This window comes from Triturus cristatus, chromosome 1_1 (assembly GCF_964204655.1).
Source record: "Triturus cristatus chromosome 1_1, aTriCri1.1, whole genome shotgun sequence".
NCBI lineage: Eukaryota > Metazoa > Chordata > Amphibia > Caudata > Salamandridae > Triturus > Triturus cristatus.
Genome location: NC_140579.1, coordinates 1,208,898,096 through 1,208,914,236, shown reverse-complemented (window position 1 = coordinate 1,208,914,236; position 16,141 = coordinate 1,208,898,096). Strand labels below are relative to the sequence as shown.

The window sequence follows — 16,141 nt, the reverse complement described above, 5'->3', positions numbered from 1 at the left end:
ACAAGCATATAAGAGAGCCAAATATTATGATAGAGACTCGCTGTTCAACACTAAAAAACACAATGACACTACACAAAATCTTCCCTTAATTTTTGTCACAAATTTTAGCAGTGCCAGCAATAAAGTAAAAAATATCATAAATAGAAACTGGCAATTGTTGAATGATCAGCATAATGCGAGACTCCCTAAACCCATGTTTTCCTTTAGACGTAATCGTACTATCAGAAATCATCCAGTACAGGCCTATAGAAGTGAAACAACATGCAAACTGCACAGCATTACCAATGCTCCTTTCCCTGTAGGGAATTATCTGTGTAACTCCTGTAAGAATTGTAGTAACCTCTTCAAAGGCAGTGTGATTAATCATAATGGCATCACACATAATGTCAAGAACTTCATAAACTGTAGTACCAATAATATGATCTACCTAATTGTTTGCCCTTGCAAAAAGGGATTCATTGGGGAGATGTCGCGAGAAATAAGAGTCAGGATCACTGCACATAAATCAGCGATCAGGACAAATAAAAAAACAGCGCCCTTAGTGGAGCACTGGATAGATCATAACCATCAGGTTGATGATCTGAAATGGTGCGGTATTGAAGTGATTGAGATCAATGCACCCGGTGACGATCATACAAGCAAAAGAAAAAAACGGGAACAATTCTACATGTCACGTTTCAACACGTATAAAAATGGCCTTAATAATAATAAAGGGGAATGGGAAAGATAAATATAACTACGCAGAGAGTGTGAGTACTGCCATTGTAGAACATGTCTAAAATGCGTTTAATACACCTGCCATTGTAAGACATGTTTTAAATGCGTTGTAATACACCTGACAGAGAAAGATTAATACAACTACATAGAGAGTGTGAGTATTGCCATTGTAGGACATGTCTTAAATGCGTTTTAATACACCTGCCATTGTAGGATAGGTTTAAAATTCTTTTTAATACACCTGATATGCTGCCTTATTTTAAATTAATATACTGATGGCACTCAGAATATTTACAGCCTCATTTTAATTAAAGATGAGAATACCATGGTACCATAGTTTTTTTTAATATTAAATCTCTCTCTGTAGCACAATATCTCTTCATGGGAATTATATATTTTTTTTTAAAATGGCCGCCGGCATGTAGATACATATTGAATGATTCGTAACTTTTGGGTGAGATAGCGGTAATTATCTAATGAACCCTTTTTAATTTAAATTTGATATGCTACAAACCTATTTTGGCGAAAACGCGATTATTCGATATTTTAGTTTGGAGACATAATAAGAGTACCGCTAACTTCGGCACGCAAATTCGCAACATGGAACTCCGCCCAAGTAGGCGGGTCTAAGGAATATAAATAGACCGACACCCGGGAAGTTGTTCAGTGCCTGAGCCCGTTAGAGCAGGGAGCCGCCATCCATCGACTGGGTGAGTTATATAGAGAAGCGCGTTCTCGGCTCTAACTTGATTTTAATCTTTTGGCGCATAGTTAGTTACGGAATGATTTTTAAAGCATTCGTCTTTGTCCTTTAGTAAGAAACGAGAGCAGTAGTTGTTATCGGATGCACGGTCTCAATTCTAGTAAAAATTTCAGAATTTCCATTCTATACAGTATAGTATACTTCGATTTGACTTTTCACATTAGCATCGGTGCTCACGCATTCACTGTTGCTATCGATTATAACATGTTGCGCTTTCTATGGAAATACGAGCGCTTAGGGTAAAATATATGCTGTAATTACAACAAGGTTAATGCGTTCTAGACAGTGCAGTGAGCCATATTAGTTTCTTTAAAATAAAGCTCTTTGACTAAGAGTATTCACTATATGATCTAGAATAGTGCCAGGTAAAAGTGTAGGTTTCTAGAGGTCATGCTGCAATGGCTGATACTAGAAAGAAGGAATGTTGCTGTTTTTAAACATTCCATTTATAAAAATGAACGCTCATTGATTATACTACAGCACTTTCCAAAATATCTTGCCTAGATGTTAAACGATGCAGCGAACTACGCACAATATCTGAATACATGGTATTTCAATCTTTATATTTACAGATTTTTAATTGCATGCTAAATATATAGCTGTCAAGACCAGTGCACAGCGTCGTCAATGTGAAAATGTCGACACCAGGTCTTTCAAACTGCGTGACCTGCAGAATACGGCTCGCATCCCGACATGAAGGGGTAAGCGGGGACATCTCTGTTTAGTTTGATTTACATCACACCATAATATATATAAAAGGCTCAAATAAATTGATTGGCTCTGATTAGGTTTGTTTCCCCCTTGTAGAGAAAAATCAGAAATGCTTTTTCTTAACTTTTAAACCTCTAACTCATGTACCCTCAATATTACGGTGGCTTGAACAGGCAAAGAAGTCTTATTGATTACTAAAGTTGTAAGGTATGTAGTAAGAGTAGTAATTGTGACACACTACCTTTCCTAAAGAACCTTTTAAGACTGGTGATAATATATGTGGGAACAATGATTACCCTTCTCATTCTGTAGGCTCTATCATTGTGGCCACTTGGTGGAAGAACTGGCACCACAGATTATGACATTGAACGTAATCTGACTCATTATAAGGTACTGCATAATCATTAATAGCTTAATAATAACCCAGAGTGTAATGCCACAGTATTTATCCAGCCATTAGGCAAGTTAGCACCTTAAAAAAGTATATTACTTAAGTTTGTGACAAAGAAATCCTAGAGTAGAAACCTAGAGAACAGTGACTATAAAGTCATAATATAGTTCTACCTGTTAGCACTCAGGCGATACTATAGCCACTGGTGTACTTGACAGAACATTGGTTCAAACCCAACTAAGTAAAAAACAGCCAATTAGATTTCTCCCAATGTAAAATAGGACAAGTATATAACTATGAAAACAGTACTATAATGAATTTAGAATGTATGTTAAACTGTGACGTATCACAACGACACAGTTTTTTATGAAACAGTAGGGACCAAGTGTCAGGAAATAGAGGTCAATGTAAATACAATATAAGGTATATGTGTAGCTAGAACAAGTGTCTAAAATTGTGATTTAAAGATTAGGGAATGTTAGTATGATTTATTGCAATGTGTAATATGACTATGTTGTGGTCTAAACTAAGTATTCTTGCCATCTAGATCTGTTGAAAACTGGATTAGTCCTGAAGAAGGTGAAAATATCAAGGTGTCACTGAAACGCTGCGTCGACTGTTTTTAAAGTTTTTAATCTATTCATGTGATGTTTTTAGATTGTAACCTCCACTGGGAGGAGTGTCATTTAGGCCCATTGAATGATTAAGTGATTCATTCTGTATGTCTACAAACATATTTTTATTATAATAAATTCTCCTTTTTAATGTTTTGGGCCGGATATGTTTTTATGTTAATTCATGTGGTTTTCTACATAGACCCTTGTTGTATGCCTATGTTAGATTAATGATATACCTTTATAGACACTTGGTCCACGGTGAGGTATCTTGCCTTCCAGGTATTGAATTACAGGGACCCGTTTCCTTTTTTCTCGTTATATACACCCCGTCCCTCTGTTTAAGTTTGGGGTAACTCCCTCCTCTTCTTGATCTTGAGTGTCTAGTAAACAACAGAGCTTTTGCATTGTTTACACCAATCTTAAAAGCAGGACGCTACGAAAGTGGTGATATCCTCAAATACACAGATCTTACAGGTGAGCATGTCGCGCAAAAGAGATGCCGCTTGGGCTAGAGAGATGTTACAGAAATACACGTGAAACAGCCATTGCTTAATTTGAACTGGTGGTTGCAGGGGGCCCACCGGGAATCATTTTTGAGGACCAACGCTTATTTTTCCACATCAGTCTTCGATTAGGAGTAAAAGAAAAACACTAAAGGGGGAAAGAAGGAGGAACATAAAAAACAGTAACTTAGGTGAAAAGCAGGATGAAAAAAGCTTATGATGGTGGATGAAAGCGGCATGAGGTGGAAGCGGGTCGATGCAGCCTTGGAATTCTATTTCTATTGGAATAAAAAAAGGAATCGCCGATGTCCTCTCTCTAACATGTTTTGATGTAAGGAACAGCTTGCAATCGCAATACATGCCAGTTCATGTAGCATTAGTGCAGTCTCAGCACAACGAAAATAAGGGACAAGGAAGCGATTATTTGTTTTGCCTCTGAAGTGGCGCGATAATACATTTAAAGTAGGATTGTGGTAAGTATAGGCTGTAATAAATTCTAGAACATGTATTGGGAAACCAGATTTATAGCCATGTTAGATCGTAAACCTAAAAGAGACGTTTTAATGTCGAAAGCGTGTCTTTATATATGTGTTAGGTGATGGAGTTCAAAGAACACGTTTTCATTGTGGATAATCTTCCAGAGTCTAGGAATCGGGGAGCAGCTTTTCTGTCACACTTTCCAATCAAAGGATGCTAATCCTTGTGAGGAGGATGAAGTTAAGAGTGTGTTATGATGCTAGGATCACTTCATCAGTCGATGAGTTTGAGGCTTGTGAGATGAAGATGGCCGGAGAAGAATAAATGCCTGCAGGATTCTGGATAGTAACGGAAGCTTAAAGTGTTGAAGAGAAACAGAGACGACTCCTTAATTCCTCCCAGAACTTAAAGTGATTGGGCTAATTTTGGTAGCCCATGAGGACCATTTTGAGAAAATAAAATGAAGGAGTAGATATAGTGGACTACTGGTGGCCCAACACTTATAATGGAGTGGGAGGAGTGCCAAGTGAATATTTTTGTTTCCCATCAGTGATAAACCACACAAAAACGCAGACCCACCGATGGTGTGAGAGGGGAGTGGCTGATCTACCATGGGAACAGATCAGGTTGAATGTGATATGCCCCTTTAATGTTGTAGGTGGGCCTATATATTTTATAGTGTTGATGGACCATTTCCTAAGTGGCCTGAAGTCCTAATGGCACCTGAGGAGACCAGGGAAAAGACTTGATTTCCGCGAGATATTGTGAGGAAGGGACTCTTGTTGGACTTTTGACAGACAATGGATTCAGATAGCCTCAAGGCAGCTTGAGGAATTTCTGCCTTGTAAAGGTATCAAACGCAACTTTTTCCCCTCACTTCCAAGTTGTTGGCCAGAAAGACTAATATAAACATTAAAAGAGAGCGTGAAAAATGTGGTGGTTAGTGATTTAGATGTGAAGGAGGCACTGAAGGAAGTTAGGTATTCACACAGGGTATCTTGACATTCCAAGACAGCTAATCCTGTTAGAAATGTTGCGAGAGGAAACCAAATTCCACCACGTGCCCTTCACGGATGAAAAGGGTCTGTTAGAAAAATTACCGTCAAAACGTTGAAACCACACGTGACTAGCAAGCAGGGGAAAGCCAAAGAACGGTATGATCGTAAGGAGGGCGTAAATGTCATGAAAGTAGATGTTACTAAGGCAGTCGGTATCAGATTACCAGGCGTGATTAAAAAAGAATCGCCAATAATTTCCTTTTTATTAGTCACAATTAAAAAGGCACAGTTGGACAAATGAAAGCCTATCTTCATCCTCGCAGCACAGCTGAGAATGCAGGAGTTGGTGCTGCGCCAGAAGGCTTGCTTTAGAAGCAGCTTTATCTACGGTATTTGCACCGTGTACGGTGTACAGAAAAACAGGCAAAAGAGAAGGAAACAAAGTGTTCCTTCTGCACCAAAGACCACAAACATTCTTTTGAGTAAATTGCATTCCTCAGCAATTGTTCCTTAGAGTTCTGTTAGAGTGTGAGCAGGAGCAGGGTTACCTGTATGGACCTTTCTGAATTCCAGACATTTCCACTGCTGTGGGGGCTCTGTCTTCTGTGCCTCCCCCCTTCTATCTCCACAGATCTACTATGCTCTAGACTGCATTTGTAATTCCTTGGATTTACCCTGTTAGCTCACCGTAGACCTATCCGGTCATTACTGCGGTGATATTAGAGTGCATACCTACATCATTCTTTGCAGCATTTGTAAGTTTGAATTTGTCCAGTTTGGGACATGTATGGCAAATTATTGTAGCCTGCACAGAGAATGGGACTAAAGGTAAGCACCTCTCAGCCATTGTTTGTTGTGGGAGTCTTATATTGATCATCCCACATGCATCAGCCATTGGTTGATTTTGATTGTCAGTCTTGACATATACATTTTATCCTTTTCATGAGCAGTTTAATGGAAGAAGAACATTTATGTGAGCCTACACAGCAAGAGGTGCACAGTCCTTTTTTGTATGTATTATAGGAAAGCAGTGATCTCAGAGACAGACTGCACCTCTCCTAACACACCCCTTGGGCTGTGCCAAGCTGTCCATCAGTAAATGCATGAACTGCAGGCATCTCAGCTTAGAGAGATATAATGGTCACTCCGGGTTTCTGAGCTGTTTACAACTCCTACATTAACTGATGGAGTGACTGAATTAGTGAATTCATTGTAGACAAGCGTTATTTGGTGAAAAACAGGTGTGAAGCCTATGAGCAATAACAGATTCAGATAATGAATTGGCCACAGTTACCTCAGTGTCCAGGGGCATTTGATGTTCAATACAGTCTAGGGCTGCTATTGAAGCCTCTTACTGCCATGACCATTGATGCTCCTTACAGCCTAAGGCCACTGAGACTCGTTATTGTTTAGGTTAATTGAGGCTTATTACTTCTTGAGTCCAGTAGCATTTATTAAAGCCTGTGGCCATTAGCGCTCCTTGTTACTGGCAGAGATATTGATGCTTGGGGCCACTTATGTCCATTCATGCCTGACCCCGTTAGTGCCATCAAAAATAATGGGATTACTCTGTGTCCTTGAGAACCTGAGTGTACAATGATATAAGCTACAATGTGTTCTGTTGGGCGAAACACCATTGGTGATCATAATGTCCAGATCAATTGATGTGTGTTAATGCCTGGAGCCGGAATTGATGTTTGTTACTCTCTAGTGATAGCACGTATGCTTGTTAGTGCATGGTATCATTGAGCTTAATTGTTTAATGGGGCCATTGATGTTCATTACTGCCTGCAGCCATTGTGGCTTAAATGCTGACTGCAATCACTTATGTTCGTTCATGCTCAATTCCATTGAATTTCATTACTGCCTGCGATCAGTGATGCTTATTACTAACTGTGATCTACGTGGATGTAGGTCACTGTACTTGTTAGTTGGATGGTCCATCTGTGTGGTTGTTTACAGATGTGTTGGCCGGTATGTGCATGGATGTTTGTGGGCTTACTATACCCTTTTTGCACATGGATATGAATCTACAATTTAAGTCATGATATACATGGATTTTGGGTCCCAACAGTCTCCCAATAGAACTCTATATACTAAAACCTGACAAAATAGCCCCCTATCTCAAGGCCATGTATGAGGAGAGCCTGGGGGCTGGCCTGCTCCCATGGGATCAACGACTTGCCACAGTGGTGGTCATACATAAAGAGGGTAAATCTAGGGATCGATGCTCCTTGTACAGACCCATCTCGCTCTTGAATACTGAGGTGAAGATCCTAGCTAAGTTGATTGGTGTGATTTCTGATCTGGTCCACCTGGACCAGTCTGGTTTCATGCCATCCAGGAACACTTCCCTAAATCTTCGCCGACTCCACGGGGTACTCGGGAAGGTGGACACGCTGAGGGAAGACGCGGTGGTGGTGTCCTTGGATGCCGCCATGGCGTTTGATACGATCGAATGGCCCTATCTTTTTGCAGTGTTGGAAAAGATGGGGTTTGGACCGGGTTATATTGGATGGGTGAAACTCCTATATTCGGAACCATTGGCACAGGTGGTGGTGAACAATAGGAGGTCGACTGCCTTCACCCTCGGAAGAGGGATGAGGAAGAGCTGTCCCCGGTCTCCGCTACTTTTTGCCATGGCGCTTGAACAAATAGCGAGCTGGATTCGAAGGGACCCAGTATTGCGGGGCCTGAAATGGTCGGAATAATGGGAGGATCGTATCTCCCTGTATGCCGACGATATCCTCTTGTATCTTGCTACCTTTCGGAGATATTCTGGCTATACCATGAATTGGGCGAAATCTGTGATCTATGTGCTCAGAGGGAGGTTTCCCCATCTGCCCAGGGGGTGTAGTGTGACGGAGGCAGTCGATGGCTTTAAGTATCTCGGTATATACATCACAGGTGATCCTAAGCTGTATTACGAGCATAACCTCTTACCACCAGTGAGGCGGCTACGGAGTGACGTAGCACACTGGAGGACTCTTCCGCTCTCCCTGCTGTGTAGGGTGGCTCTCTTCAAAATGATGTCCCTGCCTCGCTTTTTATACACTCTAAATAATTTCCCCGCTCTGGTCCCGGCTTCCTATTTCACGGCAATCGAAGGTGAGCAGAGAACCCTACTGTGGGATGGAGGTACACCTCGTATATCGTTCCCCAAATTGGTGTGGGGCTGGTATGATGGGGGTATAGGTCTCCCAGATGTTAAAAGATACTACTGGGCGGCGCAGTTAGCCGCAATCAATCAGGGTATATACCACTCTCATGATGACCCAGGATATCTAATGGATAGGTGTTTGTTACCGGGAGGATCTTACACAAGGGCACTCTATTCCCGACCAGCCACATTGCGCCTCACGGGGCCGACTGCACACTCGGTCCACATCTGGCATACAGCCCATAGAAGTCATGGGTGGGACAAGAGAATCACGCAAGTCAACCCCCTATGGGACTCGTATTTATTGGGCACCCTTAGACACTCCAGGGGCTTTGATAGCTGGGACCTGATGGGGCTGTCGAAAGAGGGAGACATGTGGAAAGGGGGTAAAGTAATTGAGTAATCCGCGTTGCAGCACAAGTATGATATGGCGGACTGTTTCGATACTGTCAAGTGAGGTACGCCCTGTATGCACATATCCCTGAAGGGAAAACCCTACCTGAAGCAATAACGCTAGAATACAGACTCCTGGACGGCTATATGGCAAATAAGTCGCTATCCCTCACATACCGCAAATTAATTAATCATGCCATAGATCCCCTGATACAGCTACGGGAGAAGTGGACAGGTGACCTGTTAGAAATGGACGATACGGGTAGGAAGGAGACGCTCGCATCTCCAAGGGAAGTGGCAATCTCATCGAGACTTAAACTAGTACAGCTGAAAATATTACACAGAACATATTATTCGCGGACAGCCCTGGCCCAAATGGGCTAAGGAGTAGATGCAGGGTGTAAGAGAATGTGGAGGGGAAGGAACGTTCTTCCACATTATATGGGAGTGTCAGACCATTCGTAAGTACTGGATGAGAGTATCGAGTCGCATGGCGGAGGTGCTGGGCCAAGACTTAGACCTGGATGGCAAAAGGTGTATACTTAATGTGTGGGGGCCAACGGACTTAAACAGTAAAGAGAAACTGTGGGTGACCTTGGGGTACATGATAGCAAAACGCAATATAGCCAGACTGTGAGGTGCGAGTGAGGCCCCTACACTGGCGCTATGGAAAAAGGACATGGACTGGTGTATGTTTAGGGAAAAAACAGTCTATGTCTAGGGGTTGTCGAAAGAAATGGTCTCTAATATAGGCAAAATGGAATGACTATCGTGGAGACATTTGCATCCCCCCGTGTCTTCCCTCCTTTACCACCCTGATGAAGATATGTCGGCTGCCTAGTGTGATTCTGCATTATGTATAAATGTAACAGATTATTGTGCCATCCCAAGTGTGGTAAATTAATTCAATATTACCTCATCTCAGAATTTCTATACTTAATAATCATAATTTCAGTCAAAGCAAAGAGAGGAGTCCGTGGTGTTCGAGTAAAAAAGGGTCCAGTAACTCGAGTTAAGGGGAGAGCTCCAGCACCAAGCAGGTACAGGAGTGGTCTGCAGTTTTATTCACACATCAGAATATTTATACAGTTTTCAGTCAATAGGAAAAAGAAGAAAGGAGAAGTGACAAGAAAAAGGGAAGTGACAAGCAGTAATTTCCAACAGATGTGTCAAGGTAGGGGCGTGTCTTGTGTCTCGTGAGAGGGCATGTGATGTGTGGAAATGTGTTCCCTTTCAGTTGAAGGCCCTTACTCATTCGGGGGTTTATCTCTGGCTTAGAGTCAAGAACAGGAACCATCTTGTGTAAAACAGGAACTATCTTGCTGGTTCTGGGAATTGGCAGAACCACAGAAATGTGTGTTCACAGTGTACAGCCTTGTGCTTCCTCTATTAGTTGGTGTGGTTTCAGGGCCTAACCTCGTGCTTCCTCTTTCAGTTGGGGGTGGTCACAGGGCAGCTGGTGTGACAGGCTGAGTCACCAACAATGGACAGGATGTGGCTGAGTCTCTGGCACAACTGGGGGAAGGCACACAGGCAGGCTTCTTGGAATTGGCTCGACCACAAGGAGCAGGGGGTTGTGCAAGATTCAATGGGGATGTGAAGGACAGTTTTCAGACAAGTTGCTGAGAGCATGTCACACACAAAATGGGTGTTTGTCTGAGGAAAATGGCTACCAGGCAGAAACAGGGAAATGATGGGGCACAATTGTCAATTTTATTTCCACATTCCCTCCTTGCCCCAGAGTGTACCTATATTATATCTCAATTTGCATGAGATCATCTATACATTCTTGTAGCATAATTCTTTCCCTTTCTCTCTGCTAGACAAGTTGTTTAGGAATGCAGTTTGCAGCGCATAGACCGCACAGGGCAGGACCACATTGGATGCAAAGGCAGTATCCAGTTATTATCAGGAATATTATACCTGCTGCTGACAGCAGTTGCCATCCCCAGGACGATATTATCTTCCAGAACCAATCAGACCACGTCCAGGTGCTAGGTTCTTGATGTAAACCTACGGCTATCTTGTGTAATTTTGTTATGGCCGTGTATACAGATGGGGAATTATCAGGAATAAATATACAGCAGCTAGAGCCTATCATTTTACAGGCTCCGCCTCTGTCAGCCAGGATGATGTCAAGGACAAGGCGATTTTGGAGAGTAACCAATCGTATGGCGGACTGCTCCTGGGTTAAGCTCCCCAGGGCAGACGCCGTCTGGTTTACAATAGCCTCTAAGGTCCTTGTCAACCTGCGTATAAGCTTGCTGTTTTGTACAGGGCCAACAAAGTAGAAGAACCCTTTGCTTAAAATCTGTATACTGTTCCCATGAGGTTTCTGTTTGGTCAACCAAGGAGGTATCGATCGTTCTTTTATGTCTGACATGGGGCACTAGGAGGTCTCGGTGGTAAGTGGATGGGGCCACAAAGACAGGGGGTAACAGGAATGCTATATAACAAGTTCCCCCCCAGTTCAAGGGCAGCTACACATAGGCCGTTTGGCCACAGACGAAATAAGTATGGCGAGATGCTTGGAATGAGGACTTTCCTCTGTCTTCAGAACTTATAGTGGTATGACAGTCACTGTGTCCTAATGGAACAGAGCCATTTTTCTGGATGCACAGGTGTCCTTTTACTGGTGAGACCGAGATGGAAGGGGGACCAGCATTCTTTTTAGGTTTGGTATTTAACATCTTGTAGGACATGGTCATGTTCCCTTGCTTGTATTCTTCACTTTCTAGGACTGTTCCTGTCGCCTGAGGACTTCCATCCTTATTTGGGTAACAGGCAGCATTAAGTACCTTGTTTAAGTTCCCCCAAGGCCACCCATTCTTGCATGAATTATTTCCGTCAGGGCAGGAGGTGGGGGTGGTATCGTCAGCTGTTATTAGGGCGAACCAGGCTTCACAAGTCCCATTATAGGAAAATGGAAAGGGGAAAAGAGGCAACCCTCCCTTTTTCTGATGAGGTGGGAGGCGGCCACATATCCAGCAATTTGTGCTATTGCTGGCTTGATGAGTGTAGTGTAACATCTGTATAAAGGTATTGTTTTGCAAGGCTAGTCTATGGGCTTGTTCATGAGGGGGTAGGTCATGATATGTGTGTTCCTGAGTGCTGTTGGGTGCATGAAAGGTGTGTGGTGTTGGAGGAAAAACAGTGTGGAGGATCCAACCAAGACACGTCATAATGGTTATGAAGAAAAACAATATCATTAAACATATGATAGAACCACTACGCAATTTCTTAAAGTTCTTGTTTCTGCGTTTCATTCTATCTTTTTCCCACATAGTCAAGGTGTTTAAATCCATCCCCATGCTCCAACCGCTTCACCACTGGACCTGCGCCCAGTGGACTTAATTAGCCAGAGTCCGGATGGCAGACCTCAACTTTGATTTATATTCTTGTTGTGGTGTCAGTTCCAAAGGCACAAAAGATTGTTCTGTTACAATGTCACTAGGGTTGGCAGCGTCGCCGGCAACAGTGTCTCTTTGTCCAAAATATTTCCGGCAGTGGCTCGCGTGTAGCCAGCCCTTCCTGCCTTCGACCTTCACCGCCGTCCGCATGGTTAGGGGCGCGAGCTTCAGAGTCTTCCACCTGGGCTGAAGAGGACTGGTCCTGTCGAAGTTTCTTATCACCCAGTCGCCGGGTCGGATGGTGTGTTCTCCAGGGGCGGTTTTGTCAGGGAAGGCTGCAGCGACCTGTGAACGACAAGATTGGAGTGCAGACATCAAGGAAGCCAGGTAATCAGTCAATATTCTGCTGTCTACATCAGTAATTCTTTTAGGCATTGGCGTACCCCACATATTTGGTGGTCTGCCAAAGACCACCTCATACGGAGATAGACCAGTTCTGGAATGTGCTACCATACGCATGTAGAAGAGGGCAACCGGTAAGGCTACCATCCAGTCCACGCCTTTGTCTGTACATATCTTGGCCAATTTTGTCTTCAAAGTCTGGTTGTGTCTCTCTACTAGACCTGCTGCTTGAGGATGTCTTACGCAGTGAAATTTCCAAGTGTACCCTAACAGAAGAGACACTTGCTTCATGAGTTCAGAGGAGAAGGGCTGGCCGTTGTCTGAGTAGATGACGCGGGGCAACCCATATCTCGGGAAATATTCTCTTACTAGTTGCTTAGCAGTTGTCATTGCAGTGTAATCTGGGACGGGATAGGCTTCTGTCCATCTGGTCAGAGCACATACTACAACTAGCACATACTTGTGACCTCTACATCTCTCCATCTGGATATAGTCCATTTGGAGAACTTCAAATGGATGGTCAGGGGGTTGGAATCCACCCTGCTCCACCTTTGTGCCTTTACCTGGGTTGAACTGATTACAAATCATGCACGTTTTAACTTTTTGTTTGGCTGCAGCTCTCAAATGTTTGTTGTGCCATATGTTCTGTATGCTGTCTAACATTGCTTTTTCTCCCAGATGCGCTGGTCCATGTATGGTGTTTATTATAACCTGTACCATAGCATCCGGCAGAAACCATACTGCTCTTTCAGGTGTCATCCAACCCTGATCTGTAAGGACCCCTCCTTTTTCCTTCCATTCTAGCAGTTCCTGTTGTGTGGTGTGACTTTGGACATCCTGGATGTCAGAAAAGGGGTCTCGTATTGCGTATTGGCGGTGTAGTATATTCAATTCTGTGTTTGCTGCTAATTTGGCTGCACTGTCTGCAGTATCATTTCCTTTTGATATTTAATCGGTTCCTTTTGTGTGCGCTTTACACTTTAATACTGCAACTTTCGCTGGTAACTGACTGGCCTCTAAGAGGGCAGTGATGAGTGTAGCATGCTGTATTTTAGACCCATGTGATGTGAGGAATCCTCTCTCTTTCCACAATGTGCCGAAGTTGTGTACAACCCCGAAAGCGTACTGTGAATCAGTGTAAATGTTAACTGATTTTCCTTTTGCTAAGTGACATGCTCGTGTTAGTGCTATGAGTTCGGCTGCTTGTGCCGACAGTATCTCTATCTTGTGTGCTTCCAAGGTGTTTGTACCATTTGTGACGGCATAGGCTGCTGCTAGTTCTCCAGTGGGGAGTCTCATGCAAGAACCATCAACAAAAAGTGTCATTTCTGCCTTAGAAAGGGGGGTATCTTGTAAATCTGGTCTGGGTTTGGTCACTAAATCAATTATGTCAATACAATCGTGAAGTTGTTCAGTAGGAGAGGTCAGTGGCAACAGTGTTGCTGGGTTTAAAATGTTGCATCGTCTAATCTCAATATGTGGCTGAAAAAGTGTCATCTCATATCCGGTGAGTCTGGCTATTGTCAGATGCTGTGTTTGCGTTCTGTTTAGCAGAAGTTCTACAGCGTGTGGGACCTGGACTATCAGATGATGTCCCAATACAATAGCATCGCTTTGTCTAATAGCTTGTGCAGTAGCTGCTACTGATTTTAGACATGCAGGTAATGCTTGTGCTACTGGATCTAATGTACTTGAAAAATAACCACATGGTCTATGTCTGTCTGCTTGAAGTTGGGTCAGGACTGATAGTGCTGTACCTGAGTTTTCTGTTACAAACAAGGTAAAATCTTTGGTGTAATCAGGTGTTGCTAACACTGGGGCTTGACACATAGCCTTTTTAAGAGACTGAAAAGCTTGTGTGTGTTCATCTGTCCAGGGTAATTGTGGAGTAGCGCCAGCTTCGAGTGTTGTCAGCTGCACTAATGGTTTAGAAATTAGTGAAAATTGCGGGATCCACTGTCTACAATATGAGGTGAGACCAACAAAAGTTCGAACTTGTTTCTGTGTTGTTGGTTGTGGTATTTGTTGTATGAGCTGGATGCGTTCCTGTGTAAGCTGCCTACCCTCCTTTGACAACAAGTGCCCTAAGTATGCCACTTGCTGTAAACAAAATTGGAGCTTACCAGGGGAAACTTTATGGCCATTTGCAGCTAGGAATTCTAGTACTAGTAGTGATGCTTCAGCACATGCTGCGTCAGATCTGGCCGTAATGAGGATATCATCAACATATTGTAGTATGGCTGTATCCGTGGGCATTTGAATAGTGTCCAATTGTCTTTTCAGCGCTTGGCTATATACACTTGGACTTTCGGTGAAACCTTGAGGAGCTCTTGTGAATTGGAAACTTCGTCCTTGTAAGGAGAAGCCGAAAAGGTATTGACTGTCTGGGTGAATGGGTATACTGAAGAATGCGTTTTTTAAGTCAATGACAGAAAAATGCGTTGCTTCTGCATCTATGGCTGTGAGTAAAGTGGAGATGTCTGGGACCACAGGGTGTTGTGGAATGACACATTTATTGAGCTCTCTCAAATCCACCACTAGTCTGTAGACAGGTGGTGCTCCTGGTTCCACTTTTTTTATGAACTGGTAAAACAGGGGAATTGCAAATGTTCGAAGTTGTTTCTTTAATCACACCTGACTGTATTGGGTCCTGAATAATCAACATTAATGCTTGTTCAGCTTGAGGTGGAATTTTGTATTGTCTTATACGTGGTAGTTGGGCTCCCTCTTTCAGTGTAACCTTGTGAAGTGTTATTTCCATACATCCTACTGTGGTGGAATCAGTGGCCCAAAGGGTGTGTGGCAAATCTTTCAAACGCTCGTCTAATTCTCTACTTGGGTAGTGGCCCTTAAAATCTCGTAGAAATAATCTGACATCTTTAGGTGAGCAAACAATAACAGCTCCTAATTCTTTCAATGTTTTTATACCAAGCAAATTTTCTGTACATGATTTTGTCAATATAAGATCTGTAGTTGTCGTGAGAGGACCAACCTGCAAGGTCAGTGGTTTTGACGTGGCGTTTGTCACAGGTTGTCCGGAGAAACCCAGAGAAATACTTTTTGAACCCGAGAGAGGAGCCTCTGGGACCTCTTGATGGCTTATTGTTGTTTTACTGGCCCCAGTGTCTAGTAGAAACTTTCTATCCTCCCCAAGAAGTCGGACCTCCATAAATGGGCCTTTCTGATCTACTGGGATGGGGATTAGGGGCAGTTTGTCATCTTCTCTCCCTGGGCAACATCATGAAAAATCTGGGTAGTATTCAGTGTAGTCGCTGTCTATAATGTTCATTTGGGCCATTTGTGTTGTCGGTGGAACTGAAGGTGTTGAACTGTCTTGGGAAACATTCTGTTTTGGCTGATATGGACGAGGCTGTGTCTTACCAGTAGCCAAATTGTGCTTTAAGACAGGGCAGTCTTTAACGAAGTGTCCCGTCTTTTTGCAATAATTACAAGTGCTCTTCACGTTTGTCTGGCTACCTGGTGTCTGTTGGCGCTGGGGTGCAGTTTGGGCTACTAACGCTTTCATCTTGGTGTCTTTCATGCGTTTCTTATCATTTTCTTCTTCATCCCTAATGCGATTTTGGTGTTATTGTAGCATTTGTAACACCTGTGGTGGTGTATGTGCTTGCCAGGTACTTTCTACTTTTAGTACTCTTTCC

The 16,141-nt window shown here is 43.1% G+C and overlaps 1 protein-coding gene and 1 long non-coding RNA gene across 7 annotated transcripts in view; both read left to right on the top strand.

Moving 5' to 3' along the window:
* Positions 1-16,141, top strand: part of LOC146871841 (S-adenosylhomocysteine hydrolase-like protein 1) — an 879,643-nt gene that overhangs the window by 53,659 nt on the left and 809,843 nt on the right. The window lies entirely within an intron of this gene.
* Positions 1,366-3,352, top strand: LOC146871844 (uncharacterized). The gene is made up of 4 exons (XR_014981163.1): positions 1,366-1,427; positions 2,053-2,181; positions 2,504-2,581; positions 3,130-3,352. It is a non-coding gene; the product is annotated as an uncharacterized LOC146871844 (long non-coding RNA).